Consider the following 17,530-nt stretch of genomic DNA (forward strand, 5'->3'; position numbering starts at 1 on the left):
CCATTACAGAAAACAGTACCAAGAAGTGAAAAACAGAACTTCCATGTGATGTAGCAATCCCATTTCTGGGTATATATCTAAAGGAAATGAAATCACTATCTCAAAGAGATATCAGTACCCTTATGGTCACTACAGCATTACGACAATAGCAACTTAAGTATCCATATATAGATATATATGTACACACATACACATACACTATATATACATATATACATATATATATACACNCAATAGCAACTTAAGTATCCATATATAGATATATATGTACACACATACACATACACTATATATACATATATACATATATATATACACACACACACACACACACAACATATAAATGACACAATGGGATATTGTTCAACCATAAAAAAGAAGAAAATCCTGTCATTTGAAACAACATGAATGGACCTAAAGGGAATTACACTGAATGAAATAAGACAGAAAAAGACAAAACCAAATGATCTCACTTATATGTAGTATCTAAAAAAGCCACCAAACTCATTGAAGCAGAGAGTGGAACAGCAGTTGCCACGGGCTGGAAAGTGGGGGAAATGAGATGTTGAGTCAAAGGGAACAAAGTTCCAGTTGTAAGAAGAATAAGTTTATATAATATACAGCATGGTGATTATAGATAACTAAGTTGCTATGAAAGATTCTACATGTTCTCACCATAACAACAACAAAATGGTAATTATGTAAACTTAAGTATGTGTTCAATAATCTTACTATGGTAAACATCTCACAATATGCACATGTAACAAATCATCAAAACATATGTTGTGTAAGTGTAACATGTACAATGTGCTAAATTTTAACTCAATGAAAATGTAGGTCCACAAAAAAAAATTTTCTGAGAATATTTGTGATATCTTTACTCCTAAGAGCGGAAATTGGAAACAATCTAAATGCCCATCACTAGAAAATTAAATTTCAAAAAATACAGTGCAGTCATGCAATAGTATAATGCTACTAAACTACAAATACATGGAATAACATTGGTAAATCTCAAAAATACACTGAGCAAAAATAATCAGAGACAAAAAAATGGATATTTTATAGTTCCATTATTATGAAGTTCAAAAAAACCAAAACTAAACTGTTGTGACAGATACCAAATACTGATTGCCTATAGTAGGTGAGAAACTTTCTGGGGTAATGAAAATTTTTTTATCACAAAATGGGCAGTGGTTCTACATTTATCATGTATACGTTTATCCAAATACATTCAATTACAAATTTAAAGCTTGAGCATTTCACTACACGTAAATTATGAAATAGGAAATACAATGTTTATTCTAATTGCATTAAATATTTTGATAGATTATATAGATATAAATAAATACAAGATTTAAAAACTTGTAGGATATCTTATGCTAATATTTAATAACCATTACAAGTAGGGTATTTATATTCCAAAACCCTACTACAGAATGAAATGAGGCAAAAGTAAATTCTTAGCAAAACATAAAAGATATGAGTATTGTAAGTGTAAAAATATGATAGAAGATAGCACTAGCCAAATAACTATAATATATATGAATGATCTAAATGTATCCAAAAAGAATAACCAAATAAGAATTATACAGAAAAACTGTAAACAGATACTTTTTTTTTTACTAAGAAAACTTTTTGTGATCAAATTATAAAGGTATGTTTCTGCATAGAATTGCACATGATGACTTTAAGACCAAAATTATTATTAGAAATAAAGGATACTTTATACTGGTAAGAAGGTCAATCCATCAGTAAGCTGTAACAATCATAAACATATACAAACTTAACAGAGCCTCAAAATGAAGTTAAAGCTGACATAAATGAAGGAAGAAATAGACAATTCAACGATAGTGGGAGACTTCAACTGCCTAATTTAATTAATGGATGAAACAACTAGATAGAAGATAGACAAGTAAAGAGTTTTGAAAACATGATAAACCAACTATACCTAAGAAACAACTACATAGTACTTCACTAAGAGCAGAAAATACATTTTTCTCAAGTGCATATGAAACATTCTCTATAATAAAGCACATATTATGCCATAAATAAGTTCCAATACATTTGAATGGTGTTGAAATCATACAAAGTATCTCCTTTGACTACAATGTTAAAAATAGAAATCGGAAACCAAAGAAAATTTTGGAAATTTTCAAATATGTGAACTTTAAACACAATTCTAAATAAATAATGGGTCAAAAAGACATTACAAGGGAAATTAGAAAATACTTTGAGACGAATGAAAACAAAAAGACAACACAACTAGACACATAATTAGTTTAGTAAAATCAGTGACCAGAGGGAAATACATAGCTATATATCCCTATATGAAATAAAAGAACTTTTGTCACATCCTAAGAAAAAGAACAAACTAAATCCAGAGAGAAAGAGAAATATTAGGAAATAAATCCTCACAAAATACTAGCCAAATCCAACAGCATGAAAAAAAGGATTATGCAGCATACCCAAGTGAGATTATCCTAGAAATGTTCCAACATATGAAAATCAATGAATGCAAAAAGAATAAAGGGAAGAAACCACACAAGCATTCAATAGATGCAGAAAAAGTATTTGACAAAATTCAATCCCATTCATGGGAAAAACACACAACAAAACAGGAATAGAGAGAAGCGTCTTCAACAGGATAAAGAATCTTTGCGAAAAACCCCCAGCAAACATCACAATTTATGGTAAAAAGTAAAAGTTTCCCTCTAAATCAGGAAAAAGGCAAGCATATCTATACTTCGCCACTTCTTTTCAATGTTGTTCTGGAGATTCTAGCCACAGTAATTAGACCAATAAATAAATAAATAAATAAAAAGCATCAAAAATATACTTTTTGATTGGTAATAAAATTAACAGAAGTGCAAGACTTCTTCACTAAAATCTACAAAACATTATTGAAAAAAAAATTAATGCCTAAGTAAATACAAAGGTACCCTGTATGAGTATTCTGGAAGACATAATCCTGTTACGATGCCCAAATCCCTAAAATCGGTCCACAGATTCAATGTGATCCTAAAATTCACATGGAAATGCAAGGGACTCAGATTAGCCAAAAGGAACAGTGTTGGAGAAATCACACTTCTAGTTTTAAAAATTACTACAAAGCTATAATACACAGTATGGTACTGGCATAAGAATAGACATGTAGATCAATGGAGTAGAACTGAGATTTATCACATAAACCCATATCTCTGGTCTGTTGATTTTAACAAAGGTGGCAAGACTATTCAATTAGAAAAAAAAAATTCTCTTTTTCAACAGATGGTACTAGGACAACTGGAGATATACATGTAAAAAAATGAATTTTGACTCCTACCATAAATCATATACAAGAATTAACTCAAATGCATCACAAATTTAAATGCAAGAGCTAATACTATAAAACTCCTGGAAGAAAAAAAAGGTGTAAATATTTGTGACCTTGAGCTTCTTTGAAGTGACATCAAAGGAACAAGCAATTTTAAAAATTAGATAAACTGGCTTCATCTAATAAAATTTTTTGTCCTACAAAGGACAAAATCAAGAAGATAAAAATACAACCCTTACTATGGGTGAAAACATTTGCAAATCATGTATCCGGTAAAGATCTAGTTTCTGAAATACATAAAGAATTTCTACAACTCAAGGTTTAAAAAAAAAAAACAGCTTTAAAATGACAAAAGATTTAAAGACATTTCTCCAAAGATAAATGGCCAGTGTGCACATATAGAGCTCTCTCATTAGAGAAATGCAAATCAAAACCACAATGAAATGTCACTTCATGTCCAGTAACAATGACGATAAAAAAAAAAAAACAAAAACAAAACAAACAACAAAAACAACAAAAAAACCCCACAAGAAACACAATATAACAATCCCTGACAAGGGTGTGGAAAAACTGGAATCCTCATATACTGCCCGTTTGGAATGTAAAATACTGCAGCTGTTACAGAAAAAAATTTGGCAATTACTCAAAGTTAAACGTCAAGTTACCAAACGACCCTGCAAGTCCAGTCCTAAGTGTACACCCAACAGAAATAAAAACATATGCCCCCATAAAAACTTGTACTCAAACACTCATAAGAACATTATTCACAACAGTCCCAAAGTGGAAACGCAAATATCCATCTAGTGATGATGTATAAACAATACATGGAATATTCATACTATGTAATATTATTCGGCAATAAAATGCAACCTTGACAAAATTCTAGGTTAATAGAAGACAAACACACAAAGCCCACTATTTCACGAATTCATTTATATGGAATGTCCAGAATGGTGTCCCATCCGGCCTCCCCACCCCCACTGGCCAAATAAATTCTGGCTGCGATTGCATTCGTTACCTATGAAATCTTGAGATAAATACTGAAAGAAATGGCATCAGTGCTTATGCTGAGCGACGGCACCAAATGGTCCCAAAAAGCTGTGAGACTCCACCTCACTGTGCCCCAACAGTCTGGAGGCGCCCTGAGGGGTACGTGAGCGCTCGGGGCCGCACTCCACTGACCGCAAGGCGCAGGTGCCACTGGGAGGTCCGCCCACAACTTGTCCAGGAAGTTGTGTGGGGCTGGGAACCCTCTTGCAAGACTTTGCGCTTGCGCGTCTCCGCCACGACCTGGTTGGGGCGGCTGCTATGGTCGAAAGGGTCCGTGAGCAGGATCTGCCGGTGGCCAAATACGCGCTAGGGGAAAGCCTGACCGCCCTGTGGGACCTCAGGCCGGCGGTAAAGTAAAGGACTCCTTGAGGAGCAGTAGGCCTTCATGATAAACATGGAGGTGCCAGCCACCTGGGACTCTTTGAAGACGTGGCCCTCCTTCCTTTTGAGGACACCGTAGAGGGCGACAACCACTTCCTCCGGCCCCTGGACCTCCACAGGTTGGATGGGCCCCCTGCGCCGGCGCCAGGTGTCAGTGCGCTGCAGGAAAGTGGTGCCACGCCAGGGCGTGGTCTGCATGGCATCCTTATACAGCGTCACATCGCAGACGTCAAAGCACACGACTTGCACGTTCTCCTAGCCTTGCAGCCCTTCTGGAATCCTGCCACCAGGGTATCCTTGATTTCACTGAGGTACTGTACAGTCCTGGTGATGTCGTTGAAGATGTTGGGCCGGTGCCAGCAGGCCCTGAGCAGCAGATCTTGCGGGTCTGGGCCAGTCTAGGCCAGGTCCCACTTATACTTTTCGGCCCCACAGTGGCCTGCTGCTTCAATTAATGGTGGGCCCACACCTCGCCCTGGTTGCTGTCCTCTGCCAGGTGGTCGCGGAAGGGTCGCACCTTCATGTATAGCGGAATGTGCTGATTTGGGGATTTGGACAGGAAGCGCACCTTTGACTCTGCGTCGGATTTCTTGATAGGGGTGCGGGTGTGGTCCTTCTCCGGGTTCTTTAAGCAGATCTCCAGGTGCAGCTCACAGGCACCCGCGATTGTGGGATCCCAGGATACCCTGCTCAGTGATGCACCGCTCTGTGGGGTCCGGCTTGGCCAGCTGCCTCGGCCCCTCAACCACTTGGGTAGGTCTGCAGGGTTCTTGGCCTCCACCGTGAAAGTGATGACAAACCGTACATTGAACTTCATTACCTGTGTGTTGTGGGTGTTCTCCAGGGTGGTGGTGGTACCAGTTTTCGGCAGGAATTGGTCGACGCACATCAGACCTATGATATTCCCACCAAGGCACACAGGTTTGTGGTTGCCAGGGGCTGGGTGGAGGGGGAATAGGAAGAAGCTGCTAATGGTGTAGGGCTTCTTATAGGGGTTATGAAAGTATTCTAGAATTAAATAACGTTGATAGTTACACAACCTTGTGATTATACTAAAAACACTGAATTATACACTTTAAACAGGTGAATTTTATGGTATGTGAATATAAGTTTTTAGAAGTTAAGCAATATTAACCCAGAACAGCATTTAGTAAGGTGCATGCTGAGTAAACTCTGCTTCAGATGAGTCTGATTTGATAATCCAGTCCTTTTTATAGTATCTATGCTATCTCAAGGGAAATTTGTAACTTTAAATAATTATATCAGAAAAGAAAAGATCTAAAAACTAGTGATGTAAGCATCCAGATTAAGAATATGTGAAAAAACAAACCCAAAGAAAGTAGAAGGAAGAGAAGGGGTAATAATATCTGAAATTAATAAAATAGAAAACAGACCACCAACAACAAAAAACTCTAGAGATAATTAAAAAGATCAGAAATTACCACTTTGAAGAGTTTAGCACAAATAAACACATCTGGCAAAATTGATCAAGACAAAAGAGAAGAGAAACAAATACAATATTATGAATATAAAGGAGGAATAACTGCGTGTAGAGATATAAAAGTAAAAGATACTAGCAGTGAGCATATTTTAAATTTAACCAAATGAACAAATTCTTAAAGAAAAAATTATAACTTGCCAATAGTGAATTAAGAATAAACAGAAAGCCTAACTAGTCCTATAACCAGTAATTAATATCAATAGTTTATGTCCCTAAAAATTAAGATGTAAGTTCAGCTAAACATTCAAGAAAATTAATTAAAATATTATTTTTTCAGAGAGTAGAAAATGTGAAGTTATAAATACCTTGCTAACAAAACCAGACTAAAACAAGGTAAGTAAAAAAACTTAGGGACCAATATTACTCCAGAGCATAGATGCAAAAATCCTAAACAAATGACTATTAAATCAAATCCAGCAATATAGTGAAAGAGAATTAAAAAAATAAATTTCTCCCATGAATGAAAAGTTTAACAATTGAGAATCAATTTATGCAACTCATTAAAGATTAAAGAAGAAAAACTTAATCACAGAAAAATTTCAGTAGATGTAGAAAAAGCATTCATAAAATTCAATACGTGTTCATAATTTATAGTATGTTATAAAGATAATNTTAAAAAAATAAATTTCTCCCATGAATGAAAAGTTTAACAATTGAGAATCAATTTATGCAACTCATTAAAGAAGAAAAACTTAATCACAGAAAAATTTCAATAGATGTAGAAAAAGCATTCATAAAATTCAATACATGTTCATAATTTATAGTATGTTATAAAGATAACTTCAAAAATACCATCACGTTTAATGGTGAAGCATTAAAAGTCTCATTTTAAAAATCAGGAACAAGAAGATAAATGTCCATATTTTTATTGCTTCATTTAACGAGGTTCTGAAGGATCTAGACTAAGCAATAGAAGAGGGAAGGTGATAAAATTATAACGGGAAAAAAGTAAAAATTGAACCTCATTATTTTCAGATGATCTAACTTATTAGTGAATTAAGAAGACAGTTAAAATTGTAATATGAGATTAAATGTATAAAACTATATATGTATAATATTAGCATGTTTATATATAATATACAAAACTAAAAGTGATTTGGGAGAGGTGAGAGAACTCAGGGTTCTATTTCTTAATGTGGGTCATGAGTGCACAAATTTCAATTTTATCAGTATTCTTTATAATTTACATATATGTTACAGGTATTTTTAATGTACAAAATATTTCCTATTCCAACAAATAAGGCACTAATCTATGGAAAAAAAAATAGCACAGCCTCTCCCTCTTGTATGGAAAAGATATGTTATGAAATACAAGAAATAGAAAAACTAATGCAGTATCAGTATCATAATTCAAATAAATATGTGATACTGCCATGAAATGCTGTTTTGTACTTACTGAAAATATTGCCTAAAAATCACATTACAGGTGTAAGTTTGTAAAAAGGTACAGTTAATTGTAATAGAAATTATTAACCCAGAGCTATCCATTTGTAAACATGAGTCATGTGAAAATACTTTTGGTCAGCATATTTAATATCCAGCTGTGACTGTACAGAACAATTTGGAAACGTTTAATAATTTATTTATTTCAGCTGAGAGCACAGAATAATTATCCAATTCTGTATGTTTATTGATAGTATAATAAGAATTTTAATATGACCACGGTAGTTTCTTGATGATTGACACAACATAAGGAAAGGATTTATTTTTTATGTTAAGAAAAGTATTATGGGGAATATCATCTGGTAGACGTTAATAAATAAGACCTCACACTGTGTTCTTATGATATTAATGACAGAGTTAATGACAAACATTTTCAAAGGTTGGTACATAATTAGGTTCAGTACATCATCCAGCAAAGATTGCTTTGGGCTTAAAAGTTTGAAATCTGTCAAGACATAGCAATAAACACTGAGGTCTAATAAATTTCTATAGTTTGAACATAGATATCTCAATGCTTTGTTCGATGAGCTAAATATTCTCTGTAGTGGTTGGTTGGTTTACACAGAGGATGGGGAGCTTAGTGATGGTATGATGCCAAAGAGATAGAAGTTAATTTTAATCGGTAATCAGTATTTGTGCCAGCATTCCAAATGTTAGTTTTAATGTCATTTAAATACAAATATTCTAAACTTACTAAGCAAATACCAAAAGACAATTGATTAACTTTATCGTTTTACAATTCATATGCATGTACAGAAATAATCTATATCATAGAACATTCATATTCCATCAAATAAAATAATGTGGTATGTGGTTATATTTGTGTGTATCTCTCCATTGTGTAGACTGAAGACAGGTGGCCTGCCTTAAAAATATGATTAACTTTTTCCTGATGTACCACATATAGGAGTTTTTGCTTGCAAATCAGGGTAGACTAGTCAGTTTCTGTTGCAATACAAAATAAATAGACTTTGTCAGGTCATTCAAAGGGAATCCATCACCTTAGATCTCAAGTGTCTTGGAACAAACTATTAGTTTTTAATTAATATTGCAATCCAAAAAGTTAGAAAATTCTTTTCAAGTATTTAAATGAGAGATAGGTACAAGTATGATTTGATTATCTTCTTCCCAAATTGTATCTTTGGGAAAATTGTTTTAAGTGAATAACGTGGTCCATATTGCTAATCTGAGATGGAAATCAGTTTCCAAAAATGAAAATTTTTTGCTTAAACTGCAATACATAAACTCTATGACAGTGAAAAGACATGATTTTTTTTCAACTAATACTGGTACAGTGAATAAAGAGCTAAAAACCAAAGTTACTGAAATACTGTGAAAGTGAAATGTGGTGATGAATACTAAAATCGTACTCAAGATTGATAATTCTACATGAAATCCCTCGTGCAATGTNCAATAAACACTGAGGTCTAATAAATTTCTATAGTTTGAACATAGATATCTCAATGCTTTGTTCGATGAGCTAAATATTCTCTGTAGTGGTTGGTTGGTTTACACAGAGGATGGGGAGCTTAGTGATGGTATGATGCCAAAGAGATAGAAGTTAATTTTAATCGGTAATCAGTATTTGTGCCAGCATTCCAAATGTTAGTTTTAATGTCATTTAAATACAAATATTCTAAACTTACTAAGCAAATACCAAAAGACAATTGATTAACTTTATCGTTTTACAATTCATATGCATGTACAGAAATAATCTATATCATAGAACATTCATATTCCATCAAATAAAATAATGTGGTATGTGGTTATATTTGTGTGTATCTCTCCATTGTGTAGACTGAAGACAGGTGGCCTGCCTTAAAAATATGATTAACTTTTTCCTGATGTACCACATATAGGAGTTTTTGCTTGCAAATCAGGGTAGACTAGTCAGTTTCTGTTGCAATACAAAATAAATAGACTTTGTCAGGTCATTCAAAGGGAATCCATCACCTTAGATCTCAAGTGTCTTGGAACAAACTATTAGTTTTTAATTAATATTGCAATCCAAAAAGTTAGAAAATTCTTTTCAAGTATTTAAATGAGAGATAGGTACAAGTATGATTTGATTATCTTCTTCCCAAATTGTATCTTTGGGAAAATTGTTTTAAGTGAATAACGTGGTCCATATTGCTAATCTGAGATGGAAATCAGTTTCCAAAAATGAAAATTTTTTGCTTAAACTGCAATACATAAACTCTATGACAGTGAAAAGACATGATTTTTTTTCAACTAATACTGGTACAGTGAATAAAGAGCTAAAAACCAAAGTTACTGAAATACTGTGAAAGTGAAATGTGGTGATGAATACTAAAATCGTACTCAAGATTGATAATTCTACATGAAATCCCTCGTGCAATGTCCTCAACCATGTTTGGAATTCTAAATGATTGCTTTCTTCTGTAACCCCTGGTAGCTGGATTAAAATAATAGCCCCAATAAGTTTTTCCTCCCAGTGTTCACCTTTATTTCTAGTGTGACTTTACAGCATCCATCATCAAAAGATGGACTTTAGTCCCTTGCTTCTTGACTCTGGGCTGGTCCTGTGACCTGCTTTGGCCAATAAAATACAACAAATAGTAGTGTGGTAGTTTTGAGCCTTGGTCTCAAGAAGCCTTGTGAGCTTCTGTTCCTTCTCTCAAGCCATGAGATCAAAGCCAGTGGAAGACTGGGAGAGACACCGTGGTGCAGAAATGAATCAGCGCAGTTTTCCCAGCCAAGGACATCGGCCTGTGAAAGATCAAACCCCAAATGCAGAATTAGTAGCGGTGATTAGTTGACCTGTGCAGATGTATGAGTGAGCCATCCTGAGCCCACCTGAGATTAGCAGAACCATCCAGCACACTCTTGCATAGGTGAACTAAAATGAATATTTATGATGCTGTATGCACCTGCATTTTTTTGGTTGGTTATTATGTAGCATTAGTACATCAAGGGTAATTTGACTATCAATGAACTACAAAGACTATTGTTCCCAGGTAAACTACTCAAGGCAAAATTGTATACCAAGGATTGGCAGATGTTTTCTATAAAGGACCAGATAGTAAAAAATTTAGGTTTTGTGGGCCATATGCAATCTCTGTTGCATAGTCCTCTTTGTTTCTTTTTCCCCCTCTTTTCTTTTCTTTTTTCTTTTCTTTTCTTTTCTTTTTTTCTTTTCTTTCTTTCTTTCTTTTTTTTTTTACAACTCTTTAGAAATGTGAAACCATTTTTAGCATTTAAGCTGTGGAAAAAGGGCTGCTGTCCAAATTTGGCCCATGGGCTGTAATTTGCTGACATCTGTTCTATATCATGCAAAGACATGATATTGGTAACAAAATGCAGAGTAAAAGATGTTTGGGCTCAATGCAAAGTAATGCAATAAAATCTAATACAATTTACAATATAGAATTATCGAGTATTTTCATTTTTAACTTTGTTTGCCTTCAGTGGGTGCTGGTAAAATTTTAATAACTAGCTGTTGTTATCAACCAGTTTCAAGCAATCAGTGGAGCAGAATTGAGATAAATGTGATTGGCTCAAGATAATGCTAAGTGAAATAAGTCAAGCAGAGAAAGACAATTATCATATGATTTCTCTCATCTGTGGAACATAAGAACTAGGATGATCAGTTGGGAAGAAAGGGATAAAGAAAGGGGGGGGTAATCAGAAGGGGGAATGAAACATGAGAGACTATGGAGTATGAGAAACAAACTGAGGACTTCAGAGGGGAGGTGGGTGGGGGAATGGGATAGACTGGTGATGGGTAGTAAGGAGGGCACGTATTGCATGGTGCACTGGGTGTTATACGCAACTAATGGAGCATCGAACTTTACATCGGAATCCGGGGATGTACTGTATGGTGACTAACATAATATAGTAAAAAATCATTTAAAAAAAAAAACAGAAAAAAAGAAAAGGAGAAAAAAATGTGATTGGCTCAGATGAGACAGTAAGAGCTGGCTTTGTTGTACTACCTATACATTGTATTGCCTACACTTCAGTAGTAATTATAAAAGAAATTAATTATAATCCAGACAGGGGTTTTCCTTAAACTGTCTTACTCCTTTCATTTACCTCACCTTCATAGTCCCAGTAAGGTTTGTTGTGTGACCCTTTGTCCTGGAGAAGACTACTATATTTGTAGCTTACCTTCTATGATTTACTTATTTGTATTTACTGATGACCTAGTTTCAAAGAAAATCACTTAATGATAAACTTACTTTTCTTGGCTTGATCACCTTCAATGTTAGAACAGGAAATTGTCTTTTCAGGCATGGTTATTTACAATATTTTGAAACCTAATTAGAAAGAAAGATCTTTAAATATCATGAATCAAAAGTAGTATATATTTAAATTCACTAAAAATTGTCAATTCAAGAACTGATAGTGTCAGGGTAGGTTTCAAATATTAGATATATAAAAATCAATACTAAATTATGTTAAAAATGTAAGGAAATCCAACAGTATACTCTTCTTCCAATGAGAACTATTATGATCCTTTTTGGAACACCAAATATAAAAATCCTCATTAAAAAGGAGCCTTAGGTCCTCTGCTTTGCTGGTAACTTAAACAGACGTCTGGCTTAAAGACTAGATATTTTAGCATTTATCATTGTAACTGTAGCCTCTAAGGCCTATGGAGATTCTGGAAGCTATAATGCTTCATTTCCTATGATAAAGTTAAACCTTACCATTCTCTCTTCTTTACTTCTCCCCAGTTCCTTTTTTAAACATTTTATTATGGAGAAAGTCAAATATATACAAAGGTGAGAGAAAGTATAACAGATATCTATGTGTCCTTCAACCAATTTCAACTAGTGGTCAGTCTGAATTCTGTATACCCATCCACTGCCCTGTCTAACCTACCCTGTTCACAGTTAAGCAAATTTTAGATGTAGTATTGCATTTGAAAATATTTCAAGAATTTGTAAAACATAGTAATAATACCAATACTANAACCTACCCTCTTCACAGTTAAGCAAATTTCAGATGTAGTATTGCATTTGAAAATATTTCAAGAATTTGTAAAACATAGTAATAATACCAATACTATAATTATTACTGTCTTAATATCACTAAACATACAGTCAGTATTTACATTTCTTTCATTGTCTTATATTTTTCACTGATTTTAAAGTTTTTCAGAGTAATGCTATAACATTCAACTGAAATGTTTTTTAATTCTCTTTAATCTATAAGTTCTTTTTAATTCTGTTTTTTTCTATAATTTATCAATGTAGAAATCAAATATTTTGTCCTTTAGAGTTTTGACATTGCTGACATCCTTATATTTAACAAGTTACTATGCAGTAATTCCTATAAATCAGCATTTATTAGAAATTTAAGCTACTAAATGGAAAGACTGTGATTCTATAACAGAATAGCTACCTCTTCTAATTTGTAGACCTAAAACATCATAGAGTTTAGAGATTAGAAATCATCTAGTTAATTTTTTTATTTTACAAATAAGGAAATCCTTACTGAAATTAGTAAGTTCATTCAGTGTAAAAAGACAGCTTAGGGAAGAGTGCTATGAAAGAAAACCATGAATCCCAAGTCCAGCGCTCCTTTAAATAAGCCAGTCTACTTCATCAAGACCAACTTATTAAAGGAAACGAAGCTATAGAAAATTGCATCATTAAATTTTACTTTATATCAACATTTAATTTTTTTAATTCAATGAAGCTTATAGTTGAAACATAGAATCATTTTCTCTTCTATACAAAATTACATGAAAAATATAAGAAGAAAATTGTTATAGTAATTTAGAAATGGGTAACCTGGAAAATGCTCTTACAAATTAATACTAACAAAAATATGGTTAAAACATATTTTTTAAATCTTCAAGAAAGCATCTGAGAACTAACAAGGTAATAATAAAAACCTGTTCCAAGATCTAGTAGAATACAGAAATCCACAGAGGTGAGACCAACATGTAAGGCCACTTTTCTCAAGGGTACTATCTGATGTGAGAGAGGCATCTGAGAGGCTGGGCAGTACTTGTAACAGCCACAGGAAACTTTGGAAATAAAAGATAGAATCCAAATTCTGTCAAGTGTAGGTGCCCTGGAAAATTAGCCCATTCCTAGGATTGAGACCCCAGAAGTCTATATCTTAAGGAACAAAATGAAACAGAAGTAAAGCCAATGTGAAGACTGCCAGTACTGAAGCCCAGTCACAGATCATCTGCGTGACTCAGAATCTCTCATAAGGAAAGTGAATTAAGGTGATTCTTGCCCAGCACAAAGTCAAAAGGTAGCTCCACACACAAAGAGACTAGATAATAGAAATCACCAGAAAAGGAAAGATAACAGAAACTGACCCAAAGGTACTCTAGATAATGAAGTTACCAGATATAAACCACCTAACTATGCTTAACATATTTATAAATATAACATCAAATTTTAAAGTTTCAGAAATAAAAATTATGCAAATTGATACTGCAGATTTGAAAAGAAGTCTGTCAGAAATACATGGACTACAGACTGCTATATCTGCAATTCTAAACTCACTGGTAAACTTAAAAGCAGGCATGACAAAGCTGAAGAAAGAATTAGTAAAACTAGTTCAGGAAAAAAAATTATCTTGAATGAAGCAAGCAGTAATAAAAAGATGGAAAATACAGAAGCAAGCATAAAAGTCAATGTTCTTGACCTCCACTTTTAGAAAGATGGAGTGGGTATACTTATCCCTATTCCCTCCCCTAAGTACCACAACAACAAGAAAAAAAAACTAGTCATAATCTATAAAAAAAAAAAAAAAAAGACTTCGAAAGGGGGAGAAATGGAAGGAAGAAGGAAGCCTGGATAGGCACCTTGGAACCAGAGGAACAATGAAGTGATGAGTTTCCAAGATTTTTAGTCTCATATCCTAAACTTGAAGCTGAAGAAACCAGCAACCCAGAAATACCAGTGGGTGCAGATCAAATAAATCTCCAACAGAAGCCTATTCTCTCTAGCCAGGGGACCAGGAAAAGGGCAGCTTAGCAAGAGAATAAATTTAGACATTAGCCTCCCTACTCCAGCCAAACACCAGAGGAAAAAATGTGGCCCCTCAGAGGTGCTGTGAGGAGCCTAGACTATTTCCACCCTTGGTAGATGGTTATGAGGAGCCCCAGTCTTCCTGCTGGGGTGATGTCAGAGGAAGCCAAATAGGAATACAGGACTTTCATCCTAATGGTTGGAATCAATTTTCTCCCCTTTCATTGTCCGTGAATGTTGTGTGGGGAGCCTAGACCTCCACACATCCCAATAGCAATAATGAAGTACTGGGGCAGTGTCCAAGCAGGCTCAATGGTGAATCATGACTCTCACCACAACTCAGCAGGCATGAAGCTACACACTTTACATGGGTTCAGTGGAGGTCACATGGGAAGCAGTAACTAGGCACACCTACCTCTCCCAGCTAAGGTATCAGTGGAGGCCTAATAGGGAGCTGGAACCCCCAACCCTGCCCAGCAATAAGAAGTGGAAATTGAACCACAGTGACCTATCTATATACCTATCAAAATAGCTAAAACAAACAAAAAAAGTAGTTTTAACACCCAATAGTGGCCAAGATGTGAAGGAACTGGGTCACCCATACATTGCTGGTTAGAATGTAAAATGATAAAGCTACTTTGGAAAATAGTTTGGCAATTCTTCTTAAAACTAAAAACTGACTTACCAATATGACCTAGCAGTTGCAACATATATCTTGAACGTGTACTCCAGAGATATAAAGATTTATTTTCACTCAGAAACTTGTACGTAATATTCTTAGGACCTTTGTTTATACCACTAAAACTTAGGGAACAGCAACATGCAAACGAATGAAACTGAACCACTTTCTTAATACCATACATAAAAATGGATTCAATGCAATACACTTTCTTAACACCATACATAAAAATAAATCCAAAATGGATTAAAGGCCTAAATGTGAGATATGAAACCATAAAAATCCTAGAGGAGAACACAAGCAGTAACTTTGACATTGGCTGTAGCAACATCTTTTTAGATAGGCCTCCCGAGGCAAGGGAAACAAAAGCAAAAACAGACTAACCAAAACCTGCACGCCACCCACATTTCCTTCAGTGGGTGAATGGGTTTTGAAACAAATGATAGATATACCACAGAATATAACCCCGCAATAAAAAGGAACAGACTATTGATACGTGCAACAACTTGGATAAACCCCAAATTAGTTATGCTAACTGAAAAAAAAAGCCCATCTCAAAAGGTTATACATTGTAGAATTTCATTTTATTCATGAAATAATGGATTTATATAGAGATTGAGAACAGATCAGTGGTTGTCTGGGGCTAGAGGTGGTTGAAGGGTAACAGCAGGGAGTGTTATGATAATATACAGTTAAGTATCTTGATTGTGGTGATGCTTACACAAAGCTACACATGTGATAAAATTCCATAGAGCTATACACTTACACCAAACTAAGTGCATGTATTACTGGTGAGATCTGAATAAGCTCTATGGTTTGTGCTTTTGCTATTGTACTATCATTAACTATGATGTTAACATTGGGGAATGATGGCTGAAACAAGCACAAAACCTTCCTGTATATTTTTTTTTGCAACTTCCTATGATTCTGTAATTGTTTTGAAATAGAAAGCTTAAAATAAATGAACTGATAAAGGGAAAGAAAAAATGTGATACCTACAAAATCCCCATGCTTGTGTAAATTAAGAAATAAATTACAAATGACCCATATAGAAGAATGAATGCATCACCATGGAACTTAGAAAAAATTTTGGACAATTATCATTAATATAATCACAACACATCGTGTGGGACACAACCAGAGCTGTAACTGGAGGAGATAGTGTGGAGGTGGGAGGGTGTCTATTTTAAGCAATATTCTAAGAAGTCCTCTTTCAGAAAGTGACATCTGATTGTAATAAACTGAGAGAGTGTGCCAAAAGATTTTAGGGAGGAGTTACTCAGGAAGAGCTGCAAAGGTCCAAAAGGCAGGGATAAGTTTAGAATGAACCAGAAATGGTAATTTAGGTAGTTATTAACTCTAGAACCAGTCCTAATGCAAAAGGGTAAATTAACAACCACAAGAAGATCTATAGCATTTCAGCTAATTTTTATCCAAAGCGTTCATTCATCTTGGACCTGGTCACTGCTTAGAACCCTCAAGCTGTTTCCATCACCATGGCAGGCTAGCTTGTTCACTTGCCAATCGAGTAAAATTGCAGGTCCTTCACAGGTTTTACCAGAAAGCTGGCTGTTAAAATTTTCGTTAATTTTGTAAGCCAATTGAGGCTGTGTAGAAGCTTGAAATCAACCGTGTTGAGAAGATTTATACCATGGAATCAGCAAATACCAGAAATGAGGTTTTGTTTTTTGTGTTTGTTTTAAAAGGTGGTTGCTAAACATTTATCCGTATACTACCACCAAAGAAAGATTCCTGAGAAAATAGGACATGAGCTACATCATTAGATAGAATATAAGGCTACTGGAAGAGAGAATGAGAGAATTACAGTTTGGTGACTGAAATGGGGTAGGTTATCAGAGCTGGAGTGAGGTCCACTTAGAGTAAAATGAATAGAGAATTTGGTTCTCTAAATGGGGGTATGAAGAGGAGTAGAGTCCGAAGAATGAAATGGTAGGTAAGGGGAAATATTATTTTCGGGCTGAAAAAGTTTAGACATGAGTTGTTTCAAACTTTCTTTCTTTTAAAACTGTATTTCCAACTTCTCTCTTTTGAAAGATACCACCTCCTACCTCAGAGAGGAAATAGCAGGAATTGGATTTAAATTCTAATTTCCTATCACCAAACCCACAAACCAAACACATCTGTGCCTTTCACGGCCTCCTTCTGTTCTGACAATGTGGGAGTATCCCTCTACTTGTTTG

The 17,530-nt window shown here is 34.7% G+C and overlaps 1 pseudogene; it reads right to left on the minus strand.

Annotated features, from left to right (window-relative positions):
- Positions 1–4,331: 4,331 nt before the first annotated feature.
- The window catches only part of LOC117795943, a 19,792-nt pseudogene continuing 6,593 nt past the window's right edge, over positions 4,332–17,530 (minus strand).

Source organism: Ailuropoda melanoleuca, chromosome 14 (genome assembly GCF_002007445.2).
Source record: "Ailuropoda melanoleuca isolate Jingjing chromosome 14, ASM200744v2, whole genome shotgun sequence".
Taxonomy (NCBI): Eukaryota; Metazoa; Chordata; class Mammalia; order Carnivora; family Ursidae; genus Ailuropoda; species Ailuropoda melanoleuca.